Raw genomic sequence first — 12,698 nt, forward strand, 5'->3', positions numbered from 1 at the left:
TTAATCTACTATTAAAATAACTTTTTTATTATTTATCTTTATGTACTATCGCGTGTCATTCTTGTATTTTATTGCCCCGTGTATTGCTGCTGGTGGACCAACCCCACATTTAATTGCCCCTAAAATCACAATAAAGTTTTTTAATCAACATTTGAATCTCCATAAATTGAGTTTTTCTCTGTTTTTATGTAATGAGTATAATAAAATTCAGGGATGATTCTCAAAAGAAAAACCCAAAACAAAACAAAAGCACATTTTTGAATTTACAGTATATTATTAACTAAAGTTGCCATGATTTTTAGTAAACATCTTCCTTAATTTTGCCAAAAAATCATCATTTAGTTAATTTTACTGTCTGTTTTGACATGATTTTGTTTGGCTCTAAACTCAGATCAAATACATAATTTACGTTCATACAGTCTTTCATAAAATGTTAATTAACTAAAGGAAAATGAATGTTTTATTGAGGTGTGTTTAGAACATAATAACATAACTTTTATTTACTGTACTGAAGTGTGTTTACCAGAAACTGCAGAAGAAAAATGTGTCCATTTAAACTCTTTTTTTCTGCAGGATTTTTTCCATTCTGTGTTTTTTAAGACCAAAAAAATTGGAAACAGAAATAAAGGTTGTCGGTAATCCTGCAAACACGCCACAGCGTGCTCCATTCCCTCAAATGTCAAAACCTGGAACAAAAATCAATACAGAGAATGAAGCCTTATTTACACACACCTGATAGACTGCGCCTGCCTGCAAGATGTCAACAAGCTGTTAACGTTTCAGGAGTTGATTGCTTTTTTTTTTGTTGCTAAGGAGGGAAGTGAAATGACTGCTGGAACTCATAAACGTGTTAGCGTGTGGGGCGGTACTTAAAGAAAAGGAGCTTTCTGGTTTCTCTAAGTCAGACTTAAATGTGAGAACAGAAAAAAACAGAAGCTCACTTATTTCTAGGCAGCAAATGTGGACAAAGTTCCCCAAAATCTGGTGTATAAATCAAACTTTTAAAGTCAGGAACGCCTTTGCACGGTCACTGCTCCCTTAAAGGCAGCAATTGTTGGAAGAAACGTAAAAGATTTGCTCCGTGGACATCATTTCGCCCCCGGGAGCACACACTCAGACGCAGTTAGCCGGCTAGCCGGCTAGCTTTGCTCCTGGAGTGCTCCTGTGCTTTCCCAGCGGCAGACGCTGAAAATTGAGGTCACGCTCCCCGTGAGTCTCTCAGTCAAGGCGCCTCGGTGTGGAAATATCTCTTTATTCTCCGTTTCAGCTTATACCTCCTCCGACTATCTACTCTGGGAAACTTCCTGTCTGCTCCTGAGCATCCTTCTGCTAAACATTTGTGGGTCCTTTCCACAAATATGAGCGAGTGTTTGAGAAGTTTGAGGATCCAGGATCAACTTTGTCAAACAAGAACGGATAAAAATTGTGTTTTTAACATGTTCTTGATGTATTTTTCTCATGATTAAAGACTTATACAAAGATAATGTGTTCGACCCTTAAAGCCTGTTGTCTCAAATATGCGACAAACCAAATTAGAATTTACTTAAAAGAAAAAACATAAGTGAATATCATGCTTCATAGCTGGGAATAAATTCAGACGTTGAGGGGTTAAAATTTGCTTTTCTGATTACTTTTTTAGACCAATTATTGTGACTTAGGTTAAGATGGGAAAAAGCCATTTAAAAAAGATTGTTTTTAATATGCTAATTTTGACAAAATACATTTTCACGGAGAGTAAAATACTGTAAGTTATTTAAGGTTTAATTTGATTTATTCTGGAATAATATTCTTGTTTTTTTTGTTCATATTTATGCTAAAAAATTACATTTTTATTTTTTTAAATTTAATTTTAGCGTGTTCAATTTGAGGTGTGTTTTAGATTTTGGTCCCGTCTGTGACTGAGTTTGAAACCCTCATCTATGCGGTTATGGAAAGTAGATTTTATTTTAGCTAAATAAATGTGCTTTTTTTAAAGTATATTATTGCTATTAGAATTCCTTTTTGTGCTTTGTACTAAATGAATGTAAAATAAGTTAATGTGGTGTTGCAATAATTGGAAAAATGACTTTCTGTATTACAGAACACACATGAAAGTTTGAAAAACAACAGAATAACTTTCTGTACATAAAAACGTTAATGTATTAATAGTGTAATATTATAATCTATGCGGAGAATTACAGGTAAAAAAAGAAATTATTAAGGATTATCAATATGATTTATTCCAGATCGAATAGGTTATTAGGCCACATATAGCCCACGGGACGTAGTTCCCCTCCGGCCTTTACCATGCAAAATAATTTTTTTAGCTTTTAAGTGTATTATTCTGTTAATTCCTCACTATAAACAACCACTGAGTGGGATTTTGCTTCACTCACATCCTATTAAAAACGCTTTGTGAGCACCACCCCCTCCCATACCCACAAAAATGATGGGTTCTCACACTGTGACATCACAAAGTGGGGAACCGCCCCTTTCAGGAAGAGTCTGCGCTTCCGGCTGACACACACTTTCTCCGCGGAGCTAGTGGTGATCACGGAAACGCTTTGCAAAACTTTGAATGTTATTTGTTTGAAACGCAAACATACTTCCGAGCCAGCGCTGGGGTTACGCCATGAAATGGGCGGAGCCTCAGAGATTAAGTCGTAATAATTCTGCTTCAGAAAAAAGTTGGCAAAAATACCTCATATTTCATAAATAATTCATTCTTTAGAGAACCAATGGTTATATATTGTCATGTATTTGTATATAGTTTACTCTGAAAGGATAATTGTAGTTCTTTTAAGAATAAACATTTTAGCTGAATCATGTTTTTCAACACATTCTCTCTCCCAAGTCGCCACATATTGATGTTTGGTTAAGGAACAAAAAATGCTCTTTGAGCACCAGCCCCTCCCATACCCACAAAAACAAGTGGGTTCTCACATTGTGACATCACAAAGTGGGGAACCGCCCCTTCCAGGAAGAGTCTGCGCTGCCGGCTCCGCCCCCAGGCTAACACACACTTTCTCCGCGGAGCTAAAAGTGATCGCGGAAACGCTTGTATTATATATGCAGAATATACATCTTTGCAAACGTTTGGATGTTTTTTGTTTGAAACGCAAACATACTGCCGAGGCCGGCTGTTGGATGACGTCATCAAAGTGGGCGGAGCCTCAGAGATTGAGTTGTCTTACTTCCAGGTAGGGAAAAAGTTCACAAAAATAACTAATATTTCATAAATAATTCATCCTTTAGTGTACCAAAGGTAATATATTGTCATGTATATTGAAATAATTTACTCTAAAAGACTAAACCTTGAATGAGAAAATGTTGTTTGATGCATCATTTTACAACGTTTTCTCATTGTTTTACTATTTTTGTGGTGTCAACTTTCATTTTTGCTTCTTTGTTGACAGTTTTATTCATGTCTTCTGCGTTCTAAGCTGCATTTCCTCCTGTTGTTTCACCTGCTTTGTTTCTACATCCTGTCGTTTTGTCTCCGTGGTCATTTCGTTCTTCTTTATGCGTCTTTTGTGTCATTTCTGTTTGGCTTTCAGGCAGAAAGCCTTGAAGTCTGTCTGTGCTTTGAATCCTTGTTTGGTTTTGGTTGTTTTTATTCTACACTCAATGCTAGTCATTACACACCTTTTACCACTGAGTTTGTGTGACTGAAGTCTTCCTCATCGCGACACCTCTTGGGGTCAGAACGGGCCTCAGCCCCAGAATCTTTTCCCACTTCAGCAAACATCCAAGCGTAGTTAAACTTGCAAATGTGTCTGTCATGATACAGGGAGGTAATCTTGGGTGTAATGGGGGTTTGTGCGGCTGAAACGGGACTGAGGCAGGTGAGAGACAGCTGAGGCCCGCAGGACGGCGCCGAGAACAGCTGATCGCTGCAGAACCAGCTTGGAGCTGACCTGGAGGGGGACTCTCCGCCGTAATCAAGGTCCCTGAGGTAATCTAGGCAGGACATTATCTGCTTCGCTGCTTCTCCGTGGCATCTGGAGGGCTCCGCCACCTGCTTCGGAAGGCTCTCCGCCACTTCTCAGCCTCTTCTTTTTCCAGCTAACCTCTCACATCCACTTAAACGCACAATATGAGGCTGAAAAAGCGCAGCTCAATCTGTCAATGTTGTTCATCTCCATGCTAAAAATACTTCCGGGAGGAAGAATCAGGAAAGAAACCCACTCAAAAAATGACTAACAAAAGTGCTGATAGGTTTTGGGTTTATGAACATTATTTTAGGCCAAAATGACGTGAAAATAAGCTTTTTTAAATATAAAATATTATAATTGTTGTTAAAAACATTTGTTGTAACTTTAGTTCATCTGGAATTCTTCACCTTGGAGTTCCATTCCAATCATCTTTTGATCCAAAGTTTCCAGTGATTTTTTAATTCCAAGTGTCGTTTTCGGGGACATAGTTTCTGCAGAGCAGCATTAGAAATTCATCTTTGAGTTGTGGGCGGGGCCGTTGACATGGAGGAAACTCATCAGCCCTTTGTTTTCACTCTAGCTTACAGCCCCTCTCAACCGCAACTTTATAGCCGAAGCCAAAATGGCGACCAAAATCAGAGCTGTCCAGCTGTAACACGGATCTATCCGTCTGCAAGTGGATGAATCAGGATGGGGGCGGAGCCAGAAGGAGACAGGATGATGTCACGAAATGAGCGGCAACCACACGCAGCAGCAGGCGGAGCTACAGTCATCGAGTTGTTTTACTTCCAGGTAAGAAAAAAACAACTAATATTTCATAAAGAATTTGTTTTTTAGTGTTCCAAAGGTAATATATGATCATATATATTCTTAAAGGCTTAAGAAAATCCTGGTAGGGCCCCTTTAAAGGATAACCAAACCCTAAATCTACATTTTCTGACTTTTGACCTCTATGCCCTTTGACAATTTTTGTGACGAATTTAATTAAACTTGTTTAATTCTTGAAAATATGGTAAAAAAAAATGTCTGTGTGCTGCCCCCTACAGGTTGACTCGAGGAATTACAGTTGAATTTTGTTATTGGTCAAACCATTTAAGTCTCACATCATGATCTAGTCCCGCCCCCAAGCCCCACCCCCATGACTGGATGTTTACATTTCGGCTGTGGGTGGAGTCAGCCTCCAACTGTCCTGTTTGGTGACCCTTTAACGACCCACAACAATGAAAATGGTCTTTTGGTATTTTTCTCATGATTGAGAACATATATGACTGTTTATTTTTGAGTATTTTTTTATTCCAATGCTGGCAAAGAAAGAACAAAAAATAAAAGTTTGAAAAGGCTTTTAGCTGCACAAACTCCGCGCCTTTCTGATGCATCCACTTGCACACAAATCAATCCATGAACGTCTGTTTGTTGAGCTGGAATCTGGATCTAAACTGGATAACTCCGATATTGCTAGCTGTTTCTGTTTCACTGCTAATCTTAATTTGGGGTTTTTGAGGGGCTGTAAGCTAGTGGGAGAGAGTGCAAACAGAGGGATGATGGGAAGTTAGTGCAAGCTTACTCAATGTTAACTCAGAGGTAAATTTCAAGTAGATCACACATTAGCCAAAAACGTTAGCATGTTGCTAAAATATTAGCTTTTTTTCATCTTCAAATTTCGGATGTACTTCTGCAGAAACTTTAGAAAATAACTTTTTTTGGCTAAAAACTGTGTAATCATAATTTAAGAACCATTGGAGCAAATCAGAAGATGATCGGAGTGGCGGCATTGCAGATTGTGCAGAACTAAAAACACAAAAACTTCCCGTTGAAAACGAACTTAAAGGTCAACAGCTGCAGAAGCAGCCTGCCGCGACTCTCTTCCTCTGCACACTGGTGCTACTTTTGGGCACTCTGCCACGACATTTCAAACATAACGCCATACATTTATATGTATGAGGCATCACTCCTCCTCTTTTTTTTTCTTTTTCGATAAAGAATACAGGCCTGAGAAGAAAAGCCTGGATTTTTCCTGCCCGAGGGTTAAAATTTAATGATGGTAGTTGGCAGACTGATGGGAGAGACATGCATTAATATCCCGAGAAGTTTAGTGTGATGCTGCATCTCCACTGAAATCCCATTTTCACAAACTGCACATTAATTGCGGCCCCTTCGGAAAGCGGATTTTCAGCAGATATTAAAAAAAAACAAAACATATTGTGTGTAACCAGGTAGAAATCAATATGTAATCTAAAATTCTCGATGATCCCGTGTGATTCTGCTGCTAATTTGATCAGAACTTGATTAGAAAATTGTGCTGTAAATGTTAACTCAGTCTGACACGTGTGGCCTGCAAGCCGTCAGGTTAGTTGGGTCGATACCACAATGAATGCCGCCCGCTCTGCCGTCCTAATAGCACATTGTTAAGTGACATGTAAAGCTCTGTTTGTGAATATACGTTACTCCTAATCAGACAGAACAAACCTTATTTCCCCTCTGAAGAGGAGAAAGTAATTTCTCTTCAAATTAGCTCACTTGCCATAAAGGAAAACATAATTGCAGCCTAACTGGCCCCAATTTAACAGCACTAATACAGCTTGGAGCCATTTCTCGTGGAGGAACACGCAGCAGCGCTCAGTGTGCGTCTTGTTTTTGCTGCATTTAATTCAAGGTCAAGAGAGATTGTTGCCAAGATAACAATATTTTCGGTCTATTCTCCTGCAGCTTTTTGCAGAGCAAGAAATAAAAAAATAAGTAACATTTTCAGGTTTTAAATTCGTGAGCATGCCTGTGCAGAGCGTTTGATGGGAGGCCGCTCAGCCTGACCCCCTTCTGCAGACAGGAGTTTAATTGGCTTGAATGGAAAGTGTGACTTCATGGACGAGCGTTTTCAGATGGATAAAACTCAGTGTGTAAAAGAGCAAGAAAACACTTCAGATATAATAACCTCAAATCTAAATAGAACATTTCCATTACCTGCGTTAATGCGAGTGTGAATGATGAAAGTAGTCGCTGAAGATGTTGAAGCTTTTTGCTGAAAATGTTGATGCGATTTACTTTAATTGCTGTAAGGATTTGCAGAAAATGCAAAAGCTTTTGCAAAACGTTAAATTTGCTAAAAGACTGGAAATTTTGTTAAAAACTATGAAAGAGCGCTGAAGTTGACCTACATGTCTGAAAATCTTGTTGTAAAATTGCTTAAAAATCCTTAATACACGCCAATTTTACAAATATATTTAGTGTGTAGCTTAAATATAAGCTTAACTCCGAATTAGCCCCAATAAACTTTAGAGAAAGAAAGAAAAGAAAGCTAGCATGTTGCTTAAATACTAGGTAAAATTCAAAATAGTGTAAAAATCAACAGTAAACGAAAGTAGCCAAAAACGTTAGCCTGTTGCTAAAACAGAAGCTAAACTCTAAATTAGCCTAAAAAAACCTCACTAAATAAAAATTAGCCAAAAACGTTAGCATGTTGCTAAAATATTAACTTAACTCGAAATTAGCATAAAATAACCCCAGTTGTTATCAAATTAGCCCAAAAAGCTCTAAACTCCAAAATAGTGGAGAATTCTTCACTAAACTAAATTAGTCAAAAATGTTAGCATGTTGTTAAAATAGAAGCTAAACTAAAAAACAGATTTAAAAAAGCCCAGCAGATAACAATTTAGCTAAAAACGTTAGCATGTTGCTAAAATATTAGGTAAGCTCTAAATTTGCCTAAAACAAAACCCAGTAGATAACAAATTAGCTAAAAACATTAGCATGTTGCTAAAATAGAAGCTAAACTCTAAATTAGCCCAAAACAATCCAGTAGATTACAAATTAGCCAAAAACATTAGCATGTTGCCAAAACCGAAGCTAAACTTTAAGCTTCAAAAAACATCAGAAGATAAAAAATTAGCCAAAAATGTTAGCATATTGCCTAAATTGTAGCTAAAGTCCAAAATAGCCTAAAATTTGACAGTAAAGTAAAGTAGTCAAAAAAGTTAGCCTGTTACTAAAATAGAAGCTAAACTCTAAATCAGCCTAAAGCCCCCCAGTAGTTAAAAAAAATGTCCAAAAACGTTAGCATGTTGCTAAAATATTCACTGAACTCCAAATTAGCATAAAATAACCTCAGTTGATGTCAAATAAGCCAAAAAGCTAACAGTCAAAAATAGTCTAAAATTCTTCAGTAAACGAAATTAGTCAAAACCGTTAGCCTGTTGCTAAAATGGAGGCTAAACTGTAAATTAGCCTAGAAAAACCTCAGTAGATAAAGAATTAGCAAAAACATTAGCCTGTTGCTAAAATAGAAGCTGAACTCTAAATTAGCCTAAAAAAACCCAGTAGATAAAAAATAGCATGTTGCTAAAATAGAAGCTAAACTCTAAATTAGCCCAAAAAAAAAACTCTAGTAGATCACATATTAGCCCAAAACGTTAGCATGTTGCTAAAATTGAAGTTAAACTGTAAATTAGCCTAGAAAAACCTCAGTAGATAAAGAATTAGCAAAAACATTAGCCTGTTGCTAAAATAGAAGCTAAACTCTAAATTAGCCTAAAAAACTCCAGTAGATTCCATATTAGCCCAAAACGTTAGCATGTTAGCATATTAGCTAAACTCCAATTTTGTTTTGACTACGACTTCAATTTGTGAAATTTGAAGACTTTCTCATTCATTTCCTATGGGGAATATTTTGCTCAATATTTTAAAAACTATAAAGTTTATGAACACCAGAAATACAAGCAGTAATGTCCTGAAGGAGCTGAACGTTTGATGGGAAGATTGGTGAAATTGCTGAAAGTGATTGAGTGTTTTGTGCTGAAAAACCTACAGACATAAGCAGGATGATCACTATAGTGTGAATGCTGACTAAGCAATCACACAGTTATCGTTGATATGACTAAAACAGGTTAAATCCATCCAATTTTCTCTTTTTTATTAAAATAGTTGCAATAATTTTTCTTATTATCTGCTTTGACTTTCATTTTTGATGCTAAGATGAAGATGTTTATGAAAGCTTCACAAAAATTCCCCCTTATTTTCCTGCAAGTTTTTGATCTCAATTTTTTTTGTTTACATCTTCTACCATGATCTTTAACCTTATTCACAGACATTAGGTTCATTTTAAATAGCTACATATGACTAAATAAATGAAATAAACAACGTTTTTGTCTGTTGAATTAAAACAAATCTATTATTTAGCATATTTGTGGTTCAATTTAAAGTCATATTTTGTTGATCAAAATTTAAAATTTTACATTTAAATTCAAGACTGCTGTACTTCTTTAAACACCATTTCTATCATTTTAACCTCATAATCTCAGCAGAGGCGTCAAACTCAAGACCCCGCCTCCGTATCTGCTGCTGATTACCTGATCAGGTGTGTTTGGCCAATAAGAAGCTTCAACAGCAGGCTGGTTGGAAAACATGTAGGACGCCGGCCCTCGAGGTCTGGAGTCTGAGACCCCTGGAGAGGATGTGGAACTGTTCGCTTCACTTTCATTGGTCCAAACATCGGGTTTGTCCGAATTCCTTCACTACTCACGATATAGTCAAAGTTTTTGTGTTGGAGGATCAAATTAAGAAGATTAGATTTTGATTAAACAGAAAATTGTTGTTTTTAACAACTTTAATGAACAGTTAACGGGTTAAGATTTCAATTCAAGACTTTTTAAGACCTCACATATGAAAAATGAAGACCAATTTCTCTGCCCATGTCCCAGCCCAGTGGACAAAGAAAAACTAAATTCTTGAATTTCAGAATAATTACTTGTCAGTAACGGAACGTAACAAATTACAGTTTAATTTCAGTAAAATTCAGACGAATGCAGCCCTCCAGAACATTTTATTTTATTGTTATTAATGACCCGGTGTTATCTTACACTTATTTCTAACTTGTATAATTTTGACAAAATATATTTTTATGAAGAGTAAAATATTGAAAGTTATTTAAGGTTTAAGTTGATTTATTCTGAAATAATATTCCTGCCTTTTTATTATTCATAATTGTGTTAAAATGTTACAGTTAAAGTTTTAAAAATTGTCAGTCTGCTAGATTTTTGGACTGTTTTGGCATTTACTAAATTTTCTTTAGACTATTTTGGAGTTTAGCTAATATTTCAGCTACAAGCTAGCTGTTTCGGCTAATTTAGGCTTTTATTTTTAGTTTTTTTAAGCTGCTTGGAGAATAGCTAATATTTTTATTTACATGCTAGCTGTTTTGGCCGACCTAAGTTTTGTTTGTTCTTTTTTGTTTGTTTGTTTTTTAGGCTAATTTGGCATTTAGCTAATATTTTAGCTAGCCATCAGCTTCACAGCTTTCAGCTATCAGCACTATCCTCTTCAGCCGCCAAATTCAGCTTACAAATTTACACTTAGCATTATAGCCGGTAATGCTATACATCTAGTTCATTCTAGTTTAAAAACTTTGTTATAGAGTGGTCAGTAAATGTTTGTCCTGTTCGGTGTGTTTTGGATTTTGAATGAATGATTGAGTTGGACACCCCTGATGTCAAACTTTAAAAATTCATGCTGAAAAGTTGGAATTTGCACAAATTTTAAGACCAAGATTTCAAAGTTTAAGACTTTTTTTATTGTTTTTTAAGGCCTTATTTCCACATTTTCAAATTCAAGACTTTTAAGACTTTTGAGTCTTTATTAAAGTCATTTTTAAGACAAATAGCATCAAACTAGTTGCACCTCGTCGCCCTCCGTTCACACATAACCTGCTTTTTCCGAGTATATTGAGCTGAACGTCCACTCACACCTACAGCCCGCCGTCACAGCCTCACGGTCTGCACATGCTTGATGCATGCGGCCGGCTCCCGTCTGATGTTTTATTCATGCCAGCAGAGGTATAGGCACACATGAGCTATCACACCTCTCTGGAAGTCTCCGGTGCCGCTCTGGCTTGGCCCAGATAACAGAGAGCCTGCCTGAGGGGAGACACCGCACTGCAGGACGTAATGGACTCTATCATAATGCTTAGCAGGAGCGGCGGCGGCGTGGCGGAGAAGACGTCCAAACGCTGACGGATGAAACCACCTTTCATTTTGCACAAAACTAAACCAAAATCTTTGTAAAGTTTGATCAAACTGTCACCTCACGATCACATTTACACCTGAATGATCCCACAAACAGACTGTTGCCCACACATTGTTTCACAAATTAGAGCGGCGTGGAAACATCCCGTATCTCTCCATCTACATCTGCTTTATGGCCGGCGGAGCAGGGAAATCGATCCCTGATAAAGCCTTCAGCGTCTGATCAAATGCTGCTGCTTAATTGCTGTAATCATTCAGCCTTATTAAAAAAAAAGGAAAAAAAAATGGAGCTCTGAGCTCTAACATTATCCCATTTCAGCACATTAAAGCCGACCTGACGGTGATCTACTGTGGCAGCCTGTTTAATGACACTGAAACTTAACAGTCTATACTCAGACCTAATGGTCCCGCTCGTGTGTGCTTTACGACCCGGCGGTGTCACGCCGACAGAGTTCTGTTCGGCAAAACATGAAAGATAATTGACGATCTCTGATGTCCAAACTTGGAAGATTGTCCTGCACAGATGTGGCTCCAGAGCATCGGATCCAGCTGTTGCTTGCAAGCCTTTTATTTCAGCACATCTATTAGGTTGTTTATGCATTTCCTGCAGCACAGCAGTAATCTGGAGGGATTAATTCACATTAAGTCCTCTTTTAGAGCCATCAGTAGCTCTATTCTTTCATGCAAAATCAGATTTCAGTTTTGCACATCATTTCTTTTAATGCATCTCTGGTGAATCTCTTATTTTTTTTACATCTTTAGCAAAATCTATGGAGCTAAATTGGGGCCAATATTATGTGAAACCCAAATAAAACAAATAAAATAAAAAATATTGGTGTTTGGCCAAAAAAAAATTAAATGTCCAAAACCTTTTGCTATTCTAAAAGAAAACAATTCTTTTTTCTTTATTTCAAAATTTTTTTTGGTTTTCGAATCTGAAAATTTCAAACGCATAAATGTGTCTTCTTCGTCTGTATTTCATTTAATGAGATGGCGCTTTGAACGGCACTCTCCAACAGTCACAACGTCTCCGGTCAGCAGAACATGTTTGTTGTTCTGGAAGATGGTCGGCTGCTTCTGATTGGACGTCTCGGTTTGCGCATCCGCCATCTTTGCCAACCGAGTCGTAAAAACTCCTTTTACACCCATTTTAGGACAACTTCAGACTATGATAGTACAGACTCAAACAGACATTTTCTGACTGTATTTATCACAGTTGTCAGAGTCAGTGAACGCACCGGTACTGAACTTTCCACCCTCATCGATTTTGATTGGCCCTTTGTGTTAGCCCCGCCTCAACGTGGAAAAAAAAAGGAGTTGAAAGTGAAAAAAAAAATGTAAAATTGAAATGTTGAGTTTTAAAACCTTAAAAAAAAGCAATTTAAAACTGAAAATAATAAAGTTTATTTTAGGATAGCAAAAAGTTTTGGACATTTTATATATTTTGGGCCAAAAACCAAAAATTTTTTTTAAATGTTTTATTTGGGTTTCAAATATTTATGGCCCCAGAATAGCTCCATATCAGAGTCAGTGAATGCACCAGGACTGAAGTTACCACCCACATCAGTTTTGATTGGCCCGTTGTGTTAGCCCCGCCCCAACGTGCCAAAACGGGGCTAAAAGTTTTGAAACTAAAATTTTCAGATTTGAAAACAAATCACAAAAGTTGAAAGTGGAAAAAAAAGTTTTGAAATTGAAATTTTGCGTTTTGAAACAACAAAAAATTATTGAAAGTTTGAAGCTAAAAATAATGAAGTTTTAGAATAGAAAAAGT

General features: G+C 37.0%; 1 protein-coding gene across 2 annotated transcripts in view; it reads right to left on the reverse strand.

Moving 5' to 3' along the window:
- LOC112151416 (RNA-binding Raly-like protein) overlaps positions 1 to 12,698 on the reverse strand; it is a 161,394-nt gene that overhangs the window by 146,822 nt on the left and 1,874 nt on the right. The gene's annotated exons all lie outside the window — the stretch shown is intronic.

This window comes from Oryzias melastigma, linkage group LG20 (genome assembly GCF_002922805.2).
Source record: "Oryzias melastigma strain HK-1 linkage group LG20, ASM292280v2, whole genome shotgun sequence".
Lineage (NCBI taxonomy): Eukaryota > Metazoa > Chordata > Actinopteri > Beloniformes > Adrianichthyidae > Oryzias > Oryzias melastigma.